Here is a 14657-nt window from a genome sequence, read left to right on the forward strand (position 1 = left end):
AGGTTATTGATATTTCTCCCGGTATAATGATATGCATTAGGACTGAAGAATAAAGGACAGACCACATTACTAACCAAGCTTTTTTATAGTATGCGATTGCTGTAGAGATGGAAAGGGAGGTCAAAAGCTAAACCTGTGTCTTGTAAGTTTGGTGGTGGTGGTGGTTTAGTTGTTCAGTCATGTCCAACTCTTTCGACTCCATGGACTGATAGCCCACAGGCTCCTCTGTCCATGGAATTTTCCAAGCAAGAATACTGGAGTGGGTTGGGTTGCCATTTTTTCCTCCAGGATATCTTCCCCACCCAGAGACTGAATACTCATCTCCTATGGCTCCTGCATCACAGGTGGATTCTTTACTGCTGAGCCACCAGGAAAGCCCAATGATGCCCGAAGAGGCTAAAACTTTGCTCTTATGGCTGACATCCACAGATAACAATCACCCAAGGTGATTTTTAAATGCTCTGTACCTCTGTTTGACTTTGCAATTAAATAATAGTTATAAAGTTTTCTTTATAAAAGGATCAATTTGAATAGTTTTACATCTAAGCAAGGCTGATTTGTGGGAAAAGCAATAAGCATGTGCATTGTTTGGTATGCTTAGAAAAATATCAAGATGCACTTACCACCTCTAAATACAAAGCATCATTCAAGCTTCTTTAAGGTGAAAAGTATCCTTTAAAACTTAATACTTAAGAAACTCCACAGATGGAGTTAAATAACAGTTATTCGTATACTAATTGATTTTGTATAATGAGATTGCCTCCACTCTGACAGCCAGTAAAAAATGGCGGCCCTGGAAGAAGAACAGGTTTGAAGTCAGAGGGAGGAGGAAAAACTGTAACAAATTAAACTGCTCTATGAGCACAGAGCTGATGGGTGTCTCAGCTGACCCTGAACAGTAGGGTAGGAATCAGGAATGGGAAGAGGGATATTCCAGAGATCACACAAGGAAACAAAAGAGAAGATATGTGGGTGCTAAGGAAACTTCTAAAACCTACCACAAAGTGTCCTGAGACAACAGTCAGGTAGGCTGAGTTTATGTGATACCAAGCAAATCCTTTGGCTTCACTTATGTAATTATGTTGGAGTGGAGGATAAAATCAACACTACTGTCTGACATTTTAACTGTCAGAGTCCCTGATTCACATTAAGAAATTTCTGTAAGGTAATTCAGAGGCAATGTCTACATGACGGGAAAGAATTAGAAAATATATATTTAAAGACATCCATAACAAATGTCTAGATGACCAGTTAAAATTAAAACAAAAATATAGAATAAAGATTTGGTATCACCCCCCCAAAATATTAAGATAAACTTCCTTCCTAATCATTTTGATTCAAATATTTGAAACCCTGCAGTGATCTAGAAACTGGATTAAAAATAAAAAATAAATGGGATATCTTTGTTAGCTTCAAATAGCTTGCAGTCTAGGAAGGGAGACAGACTCAGAGATAATTCAATAAAATTGGAAAGAATTGACTGGACACAATAGAAGAAGTGGTGATTCATGCAGAACAAACAGTGGAGTGAGCCATCTGGGGAACCACTTCAGTTCTGCCTAAACTATGAAGCAGCCAAAAATGAAGCTTTTGCCCTATAGGGGATAGAACTTGAACATCTTTCTCTGCCATACTGGGAAATTTAGGGGTTCTTTTTTAAGGAATGGAAATATATAGAAGAGTTTTAGGCAGGGGAGTGAAATGGTTAGATGTAAGGTGATGTGTTATGTAGTTGGATGTGGGCATATTGGGGAGTTGAAATGAGACTAGGCAGCTTTAGCCATAGTTTAAATAATAAGTAAGAATCAAAAAGCACAGAGCAAAATACCAATAACATTCTGGTTCTTGGGAAGGTGGTGTGTTCACTGATGTTTTCTATATTATTACATACAGTAAACATGCATACATAACATACTTTTCAATATTAAATATTTAGTTTAATAGACAATTAAGCAGAGTAGTTACAGATTCAAGGATATAGAGGAGATAGAGGAGTTGCAGATTCAAGGATATTCAGGTGTTGAAAACTGATCAGATGTAGGTTAAAAAGTATAAAAATCTAGACTGAGGATTGTTCCCTATTTTTATGCATGTCATGCTCCAAATTGAGGAGGAAAATGGGAACTGCAATCCAACCTGAGCTTTCCTATGAATAGAATCTGTGTATGCACAGAGGAATGTCAACACTTTCTGCTTTTCACAAAAGCACAGCAAAGTTTTTCTGTCTCAAGCAACTGGATAAATGGTGATATCATTAACACTAGAGGAGTCACCATTGCTGGGTAGTGCTGGGGAAAAAGAAGAAATTGGTGATACTAGTTTCAGGCTGTGTGTCCCAAATGAAGATGTCCCCCAGGACTGTGTATCTATGATTCTCCACCTCTCAGGTGGAGAGGTCAAAGCTGGATACAGAGGTCAATGGCACATGTGCAAGAGAGAGGCAAGTAATTATAAAACTGAGTAGCACTTAATCTATAGGGACAGCAAAGAGGAGCCGGAGAGAAATAATATTTGAACCTATTGCTCTAACCAGAGATTTAACATTCCCTAATAGTTTGTTTCAGTGACATCCCATTGCACTTAAAATTTTCCTGAAAACTTAACGCTTTTTTCCTGCAAATAACACATTCTGTCCCCTAAAGCACCAGCAAGCCCATTTCTCATCAACATTAAAGCTTTTAACTATATCCTTATCACTTCTTGAAAAAGAACTGTTTGCTGTCATTGGCTTATACTTTTCAAGATGGATTCTGTAAAAGGTATTTCATCTTATGTATTACCTTAGTCGACCAAAGATGTATTGCCTCATGTTTCAAGATACATTCAATTCAAAGCTGAAATTTCAGCCTCGTCCCCTAATGCTTTGTCCTTTTGCCCCTGTAGAAAATAGAATTTTTATATAATAATTTCAGTAGCCTTTTTTTGCTGTTCAAATGGTTTTTAAAGCAACACTGCACTGTAACATCTCATTAGTGAAAAGGAAGAAGTCTGAAGTGGATTTCTGAAGGAGAAGTCTGAAATGCTTTCACTCATATGTTGTCCATAAAGGTCTTAATGGGTGGGTTCTCAACTAAATTCACAGGATTATCTGATTAGCTTAGTGTTGACTATTATCAACTCCACTTCTGTTTTGAGGGAGAGAGGCCAGACTTTATGTTAGATTTTAGGAATTCAAAGAAGAATGGGACATGATTCCCACATTTTAACAATTCAACCTAGCAGACTATCAAGAGCAAAATATCCCAAATTATCAGTTGACATTTTCTCCAGTTCTGGTTATATAAAAAAATGTGTAGAGGTCTCCTTCATAATTAAAATTTTATTTTAATTTTACCAAAAGATATTATTACACAGCCGAATTCATTCCACTATTGTGTCCTTTCTCCCCTAAGTTTTCAATTTTAAAATTTCAAAGTAAAAGAGGCTTCTATGACATTATTTATGATATTTTTAATGTACTCATCACTATTCAAGGTAAATGCCATATGAAAAGAGATAAATTATACGTCTAGGTAGGCTGCAGTTCATAATTCTTGCTCTCTTTAATGTCAGTGAGCCCTGGACAAGTTTTCAGGGACAAACCAGCAGTTAATGTAGATTATGTAGATTCAACCTTAACCATTATTTTATGACCCAGAAACTCCTAGATTTCCAAGCCTGAATTACCAATCAATTTGATATCATTTATTTTTATTTTATTCACCTGATAATACCCTGCAAAATTAAATGAAAAATCTAAGATAGTATATCATGTCATTTATTCTCTTTGAAACCAATAGGACATGTACCTTGTCCATTCATCCTACAAATAATAATTGAGCACATATATTGTGCCAGACACTACCATAGTTAAGAGTGATTGCTTAGAAAGGTTTGTGAACTCTCTAAAAGACTCTTGTTGATTATTTCCTGAAATGATATCGTCGGGGGGGGGGGGGGGGGGGCGGGCCTGGAAGTCAGACCTATTTCCCAGAATATAAACTATCCTAAGCTTGTTTTAGGAGAGTTACATCACATAAACACACACACAAAAAAAAAGTTACTCAGGAAAAACCCCTTCTGTAGCTCAATTCAAAATGTGCAAAATGGGTTTATTGTATATTTTGATGGTCATCACTATGTGATTCAAAGCCTAGGGAATCCACAATTGATTTGATTGACAAACTCAAAATCAGCAACTACTGGAAACTTGGGCAGTATTAGTGGGTAAACAGAGTATTTTCCCAACAAAAACTGCATCAAATTTAAGTTGTTTCATTATTTCTTTTCCAATTCCCTACAATACATTTACCATTCCCTTTGGAACTAGAAAGAGAGATACATCCGAGTTTTTCTTCACCCTTCTTCGATCTTGTTTAGATATATTATTGACCTTTGACTTTCAATAACTCCCATAGTATTTCTCTAAGAACTGTTCTTAATCTCAAAATAGCTTCCAAATATACAACTTATTTTTTGTTCTTTACATGACATTTACATATACATTTAAAATATATATTCTCAAATCTCCTGAGAATCTAGTTTTCTAATTCTTAGAAGATATTTCCCTTAATTGTTTAAAATAATTCCCCTTCCTGCACAAACACATACACACACACACACAATTTACATTATCTTCTTTTTTCTCTACCCAGTATTCAAAAGACTGTTTATTTCAGATTGGAAGAAATAAAATAAACCAAGAAAATAACTGATTCTACGGACTCTTAGTTAAATAAAATATCTGAAATAGGCTCACAATCAGTAGCAGTTTCAAGTCCATCTTGTCCATTCATGATGGATTGTCCCATTCATTAAATCTACCTATAAGCTGACTTCTTTTTGGCAACCATCCTCTATAAGGAGTCAGGCTCAAAAAGGTCATTCTTTTGCATCCTATATCTGGCACACACTGGCTGGAACAAAGCATTAAACCACATTTAGTAACTTTTGGACTGGCCTGGAAAGGAAATAAATATCATGCTAACAAGCATATTACATGATCAAAGGGTTAGTATGAAGAAAAGGTTTTTGTGTTTGTTTTTTTCTTTTGTCTTATATAACAAAAGGAGAAACAAGCCATCCTGTTATTTTACGTGCCCAAATTATTGGCATGCTACAAAATTCCACAGTAAAAATTTTATTTATCTGTTTCTTTATTTTCCTAGAAGTACTAAAGATGGATATATATTATTTTATCATTTCCTCATTTTCTCTTTTTAAATAATATGTCCATACTTCACTCTCAGAAATTCTGCTATCATACCCCAAGATGACAGTCTAGGAAAAGCTAACTAGAAGAAAATACCCACACTGAACCAATTTTGTCATCTCACTTGGATCATCATTTTGAAGTTAGAACTGGGATACCTCAGTCTGTCTCTGTTGAATATTTTAGTTGTGAGATAACTTAAAAGGGATTAGAATGTTTGTTTTTCACCTTATGTGAAATGAAGAACAAAAGGTCAGTTAACATTAAGAGAATAAATTGAGCACAAGAGAATTGTAGAGACTGGAGACTCTGTTGGGTAGAAAACACAGAAAGAATGACTGCCTTAAATTTATAGCCTGCCAGGCTCCTCTGTGCATGAGATTCTCCAGGCAAGAATACACGAGTGGGTGTCATTTCCTTCTCCAAGGGATCTTCCTGACACAGGATCCAACCCATGTCTCCTGCATTGCAGGTGGATTCTTTACCATCTGAGCCACCAGGGACTGTTCAGTTCAGTTCAGTTCAGTCACTCAGCAGTGTCTGACTCTTTGCGACCCCATGAATCCCAGCACGCCAGGCCTCCCTCTCCATCACCAACTCCCAGAGTTCACCCAAACTCATGTCCATCGTGTCAGTGATGCCATCCAGCCATCTCATCCTCTGTCGTCCCCTTCTCCTCCTGCCCCCAATCCCTCCCAGCATCAGAGTCTTTTCCAATGAGTCAACTCTTTGCATGAGGTGGCCAAAGTATTGGAGTTTCAGCTTTAGCATCAGTCCTTCCAAAGAACATCCAGGACTGATCTCCTTCAGAATGGACTGGTTGGATCTCCTTGAAGTCCAAGGAACTCTCAAGAGTCTTCTCCAACACCACAGTTCAAAGGCATCAATTCTTCAGCACTCAGCTTTCTTCACAGTCCAACTCTCACATCCATACATGACCACTGGAAAAACCATAGCCTTGACTAGATGGACCTTTGTTAGCAAAGTAATGTCTCTGCTTTTCAATATGCTATATAGGTTGGTCATAACTTTCTTTCCAAGGAGTAAGCATCTTTTAATTTCATGGCTTCAATCACCATCTGCAGTGATTTTGGAGCCCAAAAAAATAAAGTCTGACACTGTTTCCCCATCTATTTGCCATGAAGTGATGGGACCAGATGCCATGATCTTCGTTTTCTGAATGTTGAGCTTTAAGCCAACTTTTTCACTCTCCTCTTTCACTTTCATCAAGAGGCTTTTGAGTTCCTCTTCACTTTCTGCCATAAGGGTGGAGTCATCTGCATATCTGAGGTTATTGATATTTCTCCCGGCAATCTTGATTCCAGCTTGTGCTTCTTCCAGCCCAGCGTTTCTATAAGACCACCCAAATCTTCCTTTTGGCTTAACATATTATTAATAGGTTCTATGTTGTATAGTCAAATCAACTTTGATTAAGACATTGATATTTTAAGTACAGAGGTAAAATCAAGGTCGAGGCATTGTCAGAAAGTCTGATTGTCTTGTCTTAAAGTAAGTATCTAATAATGTATATGTTCAAAAGAACTGTATGATCTTAGGAAAGTCATGGTAACACTGAATGTATGTTTCTTTACCTTTGAAATAAAGTAGAAGGACTTCTCCATTTGACAGTAAGACAGATTAGATACCCTGAGTAACTGGTTTGAATAAAACAAAATATCAGATAAAATATTTGAATTATTTTTAAATACATCACTGAGATAACAAAAAAGTATAAAGATGTCAAGCCTTAAAAGTAACCAGAGGCTCTAAGAAGTAAAAAGAACCAAGGCTGACTTTTGACCCAAAGGTTTTTATTGAACTTGTGTGACCTTGAGCATCTATTTGACACCTGCTTAGAAAGTAGGGGGTCTGACATAAAGCCCAGGGCACCTCAAGGTGGGTAATTCAATAAGTGGTCCCTGCTGCAGTCACTGTATAAGGGTGAGTGAGACACAAACCCCACCACACAGAATGGAGCAGAAAAGAAACTCATCTGTGCCAAAGAAACTCATCTCTTGGAAGGGGAAAAAAATATATGTATTTACCCTAGTAATTCACAACCATAAGCCATTCCTCAACCTCATTTACAATCTGAGTTCGCACTATGTGAATGATCTGAGAAAAATCCTCAAGAGAAAACTTTTAATTTATGGTAGCTCCAGATTGGTATCAGTTCCAGGGAACTGGCAGAGTGAATGCAAATCTTACTTTGAGATGTGCTGATCAACTAACTAAACAGAGAATAATTCATAGAGCAAATTAAATACAGTCCCACTTTCTAAATACAAAGCTGATCATCTCACCCCAGTTCTTAAAAATTTCATTGCCTTTTAAAAGTCAAACTGTGTTTGAAAAGTTTACTTCCAATCATACATAATGATCCACCCACAATGTGTTTTGTTCCTACCCCACACATTTGAGTAGTTTAGAGATTTTCACCACAGAAAAGAGCAAATTGCTATACAAGGAAGGAATTTCTACAACAGGCATCCAACAACAACTCACCAAAATGAAAGCTGAGACTGCCTCTGACAGAGCAGGGATCCTCTTGCCATTGGGAAAATAGGCAAAAGAGGTGTTACAATGCTGACCAAGATCCTGAAGTAGTTACTACAATTAAATAGGTTCAAGAATAACAGCTGGAACCCAGGTAATTCCCTGGAGCATGTTTTTTTAAATAATCATAGTGAAGTGAAGTGAAGTGAAGTGAAGTTGCTCAGTCATGTCCGACTCTTTGCGACCCCGTGGACTGTAGCCCACCAGGCTCCTCCGTCTATGGGATTCTCCAGGAAAGAATACTGGAGCGGGTTGCCATTTCCTTCTCCAGGGGATCTTCCCGAACCGGGGATCGAACCCGGGTCTCCCGCATTGTGGACAGACGCTTAAACCTCTGAGCCACCAGGGAAGCTTAGTGATTAAAAACTAAGAACTTGACTTAATAAATGGGTAAAGAACTTGAATAGACATTTTCCCAAAGAAGACATTTAAATGGTCACAAAGATATAGAAAAGGTGCTCAATATCACTAATGATCAGGGAATTGCAAGTCAAAAATCACAATAAAATCTCATACCTGTTAGGATGGCAATTATCAAAAAAAAAAAAAAAGGAGATAAAGAGAAATGCTATAAAGAATATGGAGAAATTAGAACACTTGTATGCTACTGCTGGGAAAGTACTAACAACATGGTATAGCCACGATGGATAATAGTGTGGCTGTCCCTCAAAAAATTAAACATTAAACTACCATATGATCCAGCAATCCCACTTCTGGGTAAATTGAAATTAGGATTCTTAAAGATCCTGCCACTATATTCCTTTTTCCCTAAGTTGGCCAGAGCTGGTTTTTTGTTTTATTTTATTTATTTATTTATTTATTTTTTGCATGCATGCACCCAAATAACTAACTCATTCAGAATAAGATATTTTAAAATCTGACACTAATACTACTTTTAGGGTCTAAGAGTTCAGGAAAAAAAATGAATAATTCCAGAAATCATTTTATTTTCTTTTTGAGTAAAGATACTGGCCAATGAGGAATGAATTAACTAGAATAGTGTTATCTAACAAAACTTGCAGCAATGGTGGGAATGCCCTCGGTCTGTACTGTTCAGTACACCAGCCGTCAGGCACATGAAGCTAGTGAGCACTTGAAATTCGACTACTGAAACTGAGGAACTGAATTCATAACTTTATTTCATTTCAACTAGTCTTAAATTTAAGTAGCCACATGGGGATCCTTGGGCAGAGAATCAGAGTTTTTATATTTTTATAATTAAGAATAGTCTTATATATGATAGAGCACCTCAAATAAATGATTAGTTCTTTAACCATGAGCATTAATTACTCTAATATTTACAAATACTCTTGAATTTCACAACCATGACCCATGGTTAGTGGGCTGGATATTGTGTTTGCCCTTCCAAATCAAGTCTCTACCTTTCTCTTCAGTACTCTAGACCCCACAGGCTGACAGGCATGAATTATGTAAATAGACTCATTTGCCCTCTGGTTTCCATTTGAGCTCCGTAACTGTGAATTCCCTACAGATGGAAGAGAAGGAGCAGAGGAAAATTGGGTTACTTTTCTCCCTATTCCCTTCCTCCTGCATAGCTGTGGGTTAGCAATATCCCTCAACCACAATTCACAGCTCCTTTCAGACAGCCTTCTCCAGATACCTATCTCCAGGTTCTGGTAATTATCCCACCTTTTTGGCACCAACAGATAGTGATGACACTCCAACTGTTACTAGCTCTCAGGTACTTACTATGCTGGGTTTCCCTGGTGGCTCAGAGAGTAAAGAATCCGCCTGCAATGCAGGAGACCCATGTTCAATCCCTGGGTCGGGAAGATACCCTAGGGAAGGGAATGGCATTCCATGGACAGAGGAGCCTGGTGGGCTACAATCCATGGAGTCACAAAGAGTCAGACACAACTAAGCGACTAAAGTGCGCGTGCACACACACACACACACTTACTGTGCTATGCCTTGCTCCACATATGGGCCTATATTTATCATTCCCTTTAAGTATCCCATCTGTTTTCTGCTGAAATGCTCACTGATAAAATCAGTCAATATTTTAACAATACTTTAGAATAAGGTTTAAAACCATATGCTAGCAAATGGATAGATTTCCCTATAGAGCTGAAAGAAGACCTTCATCAAAGGTTTTATTGATCATTTCTATAGATACTTGTCATTATACACACACACATGCACATATACTCACAGAGCACAAAGGCACACACACAGGATTAGGAATAAAATTCAACTCAAAGCTCTAAGGGACAGTGACAATAGTTTTATCATTAAAAGTGGATATCAAAGATTCTTCCACAAAAGTAATTACAAATATATTCACACAGATCCTAGATTGCAATTTGGTCTGACTCCTGGGAGCAATGTTTTCTAATGCCGATCTCTTAGAAAAGAAGGTAAAATATTACTGGATTCCCATCAGTTTAGTCAGTTAAGTTACTATTAATCAAAACAGAAAGTGGAAGCAGAATTTAGTGTTATTTGTGGACTAAATACAGAAGAACAAAATGGAAAAACTTGTTGTGTTTTCCCAAGAGGATGAGAGCATGTTCTATCCTAAAGAAACTTTAAAAATTCATCTAACTAAAAATGGTCCAAATTCTGTTCTGAGTGGCCCTAGGAAGCTTCTGCAGAGCCTTCCCTAATCTGTTGGAATTCAGCCCTTCACCCACTACCATCACTTCAAAAGGAGCAATTCTGAAGTTAATTTTCATCAGATTTTAATTTGAGCAAGCAAATCACTGATAAAAAATGAAAAAGAAAACTATGAAAGCCACTTCTATTTCAAAAACCACCCCTTTACTTTCCATTAATTAACAGGGTCCTAATCCAAGTTAGGTAAGGGATCTCCCCAGTGTCAAATATCTTGCAACTCAAATCAGATCCCCAGAGTATTTGTCCAGTGTTCTTATCATCATATTCATTATTCCATTTGAAACATCATCAATGATTTCCTTTTACATATATGGGTATATGTGTGTGTATTGCATGTATAAAGATCTTATGTATCTAATATATACATTGTATATATGTTGTTTTAGTCACTAAGTCATGTCTAACTCTTTGTGACCCCACTGGTGGACTGTAGCCCACCAGGCTCCTCTGTCCATGGGTTTATCCAGGCAAGAATACTGAAGTGGGTTGCCATTTCTTCCTCCAGGGGTTCATCTCAACCCAGAGATCGAACATGCATCTCCTGCGTCTCCTGCATTGGCAGGTGAATTCTTTACCACTGAGCTGCCAGGGAAGCCTATATATATATATGCATATGTATATTTATATATGTATGTTAATTTATGAACTTCTTAAGGATATTTAGGAGGCGTATATGATCCGAAGTTTAGTTAATAGCTATATTGGTTGGAGCAATATTAGCTGCCAAAATGTGTATTGCTTCAAACTCAATAGGATTTTATTTCTTGCTGGGCAGCTGGTCAGATCAGGGGCTGCCTTCACAGTTATTTAGGGACCTAAAGTGACAGAAGCTTTGCCATCTTCAGTGTGTAGCTTCCAAGGCTATCATGGTCATTTCCCTCCCAGCCAGCCAAAAAGCAAAAATAGGATGGAAGATTTTTTAAAGCCAGAAAAAGTGGCATGTATTACTTCTACTCAAATTGTATGAGCTCAGACAGCTATCCCAAATGGGATGCAAGAGAGGCTGGAAAATTAGCCAGCTGTGTGTTCATGAAGAAAAGGAGAACGAGAACTTGGGGAACATCTAACAGTCTCTGCTAAAATGGCATTGAACCTTTCTTTCAACTCCCAAAACATATACCTAGGAAACAAAGAAAGAGAATCATTGCCATTTTCTAAATGGGAGACCTAAAACGCAGAGAGTAAGCTGATGATAGACGCAAGAAAAGGTCCCCACCTTCACCCCAAACATACATACATTAGACCTGAGATTGGTATTAACCTTCCTGCCAGGATAAAACACACTAAACTGAAAACAGCGTGTACTAGAGGAGAGGATCCAGGGAAATAAATAACTGACTAGTTCTACCATTGCCCTATAGAGTAAAATCGTCTTCGTTCACTGCTCTACTTCCCAGTACAACATCTATGAAATTCACTGCCCACAGCAGGGGAAATTGAACCTTTTGACCTATACCAGAAGGCTATACACTTGCTACTTATTTCCCCTGGAGTGGTCTGGGGCTCAATCCTGTACACAGTTCTGAAAACTGACAATGGTTAGTTAAGATGACATGGGTGGCTTTTAAAACAAGAAACCCTGAAATCTCTGTGGCTGAATACATAAATTTATCTATCTTTAATGTAAGGGAAAAGTGGATGCTGCTGATCAGCTGCCAGCATTCCTTTGAGCAGTGTTTCAAGACCTAGCCTCCATCCAATTTACTCCTCTTCTGTTTTCAGCAGTGGTCTCCAAGGTAACCCCAGGGGTGTTCATCCAGCCAGTAAGTGAGAAAAAAGAGGCAATGGAGAGGGTGTGCCTCATTCTTGACCCTCTTTTCCTGCAAGGTACACATGTCACCTCTCCTTGTATTTCATTGGCAAGGCCGCTGGCATGGCCACACCTAGATGTGAGGGAGGCTGAGACAGATGTAGTCATTTTTCAGCAACAATTTTACACTGTAATAAGGACACAAGTTTCTGATGAAAGGCTAGCTGTCTCTGTCACAACCCACTAGGAACCCATGGAAGGAATTCTTTTATTTGACTAGTTGTTATCTGTGCCACAGAGTTCTGTTTCCATAAATAATTATTACAGTGGGTTTTCTTTAGCCTGGTATGGCTGAGCTTCAGAGGTAAGTGAACACTTTGAAATGTATGCAAATTTTTATGAGGTACAGGCTGCATTTTTTAAAGGATCTGCATGTCAGATTTCAGAGGGCTTCAAAGCCCCCAGATATTTTTTTTTAAAATATCATTGCCATATAGAGATTTTCTAATCTATCTTTTCCTTCTCAGCTTCATTTCCTAACCCAGTAGTTTCTGGACTAAGTAATCAGACCCTCTGAGGATCACTTTGAATGAACAGATTTCAGGATGTTCAGTTCAGTTCAGTTCAGTCGCTCAGTGGTGTCTGACTCTTTGTAACCCCATGAAACGCAGCACGCCAGGCCTCCCTGTCCATCACCATCTCCCGGAGTTCACTCAAATTCACGTCCATCGAGTCAGTGATGCCATCCAGCCATCTCATCCTCTGTCGTCCCCTTCTCCTCCTGCCCCCAATCCCTCCCAGCATCAGAGTCTTTTCCACTGAGTCAACTCTTCTCATCAGGTGGCCAAAGTATTGGAGTTTCAGCTTTAGCATCATTCCTTCCAAAGAAATCCCAGGGTTGATCTCCTTCAGAATGGACTGGTTGGATCTCCTTGCAGTCCAAGGGACTCTCAAGAGTCTTCTCCAACACCACAGTTCAAAAGCATCAATTCGTCAGTGCTCAGTCTTCTTCATAGTCCAACTCTCACATCCATATATGACCACAGGAAAAACCATAGCCTTGACTAAACAGACCTTTGTTGGCAAAGTAATGTCTCTGCTTTTGAATATGCTATCTAGGTTGGTCATAACTTTCCTTCCAAGGAGTAAGCATCTTTTAATTTCATGGCTGCAGTCACCATCTGCAGTGATTTTGGAGCCCCCAAAAATAAAGTCAGCCACTGTTTCCACTCTTTCCCCATTTATTTCCCATGAAGTGATGGGACCAGATGCCATGATCTTTGTTTTCTGAATGTTGAGCTTTAAGCCAACTTTTTCACTCTCCTCTTTCACTTTCATCAAGAGGCTCTTCAGTTCCTCTTCCCTTTCTGCCATAAGGGTGGTGTCATCTGCATATCTGAGGTTATTGATATTTCTCCCGGCAATCTTGATTCCAGCTTGTGCTTCTTCCAGCCCAGCGTTTCTCATGATGTACTCTGCATATAAGTTAAATAAGCAGGATGACAATATACAGCCTTGACATACTCCTTTTCCGATTTGGAACCAGTCTGTTGTTCCATGTCCAGTTCTAACTGTTGCTTCCTGACCTGCATACAGGTTTCTCAAGAGGCAAGTCAGGTGGTCTGGTATTCCCATCTCTTTCAGAATTTTCCACAGTTTATTGTGATCCACACAGTCAAAGGCTTTGGCATAGTCAATAAAGCAGAAATAGTTGTTTTTCTGGAACTCTCTTGCTTTTTCCATGATCCAGCGGATGTTGGCAATTTGATCTCTGGTTCCTCTGCCTTTTCTAAAACCAGCTTGAACATCAGAAAGTTCACGGTTCACATATTGCTGAAGCCTGGCTTGGAGAATTTTGAGCATTACTTTACTCGCATGTGAGATAAGTGCAATTGTGCGGTAGTTTGAGCATTCTTTGGCATTGCCTTTCTTTGGGATTGGAATGAAAACTGACCTTTTCCAGTCCTGTGGCCACTGCTGAGTTTTCCAAATTGGCTGGCATATTGAGTAAAGCACTTTCACAGCATCATCTTTCAGGATTTGAAATACCTCAACTGGAATTCCATCACCTCCACTAGCTTTGTTCATAGTGATGCTTTCTAAGGCCCACTTGACTTCACATTCCAGGATGTTTGGCTCTAGGTCAGTGATCACACCATCATGATTATCTGGGTTGTGAAGATCTTTTTAGTACAGTTCTTCTGTGTATTCTTGCCATCTCTTCTTAATATCTTCTGCTTCTGTTAGGTCCATACCATTTCTGTCCTTTAATGTGCCCATCTTTGCATGAAATGTTCCCTTGGTATCTCTAATTTTCTTGAAGAGATCTCTAGTCTTTCCCATTCTGTTGTTTTCCTCTATTTCTTTGCATTGATCGCTGAGGAAGGCTTTCTTATCTCTTCTTGCCACCCCTATTCAATGACATTTCAGTTGGAAAGGGGTAAGGATATGAAGCAGTCTGGGAATATATGCATTTTTTTTAACTCTCCTGTGGAGCCACTGTCCTTTGTCCTGAAACTAACC

At 38.6% G+C, this 14657-nt stretch overlaps 1 long non-coding RNA gene across 3 annotated transcripts in view; it reads right to left on the minus strand.

Annotated features, from left to right (window-relative positions):
* LOC129658560 (uncharacterized) overlaps positions 1–7827 on the minus strand; it is a 49579-nt gene extending 41752 nt beyond the window's left edge. Inside the window, exon 1 of one of the 3 annotated variants that reach the window (XR_008717408.1) lies at positions 7697–7827. This is a non-coding gene — a long non-coding RNA (uncharacterized LOC129658560). Of the gene's footprint in view, positions 1–2780; positions 2831–7696 lie in introns of those variants that run through there. The other 2 variants (XR_008717409.1, XR_008717411.1) reach the window with 2 other exon arrangements.
* Between the last annotated feature and the right edge of the window lie 6830 nt (positions 7828–14657).

This window comes from Bubalus kerabau, chromosome 8 (genome assembly GCF_029407905.1).
Source record: "Bubalus kerabau isolate K-KA32 ecotype Philippines breed swamp buffalo chromosome 8, PCC_UOA_SB_1v2, whole genome shotgun sequence".
NCBI classification, from domain to species: Eukaryota; Metazoa; Chordata; class Mammalia; order Artiodactyla; family Bovidae; genus Bubalus; species Bubalus kerabau.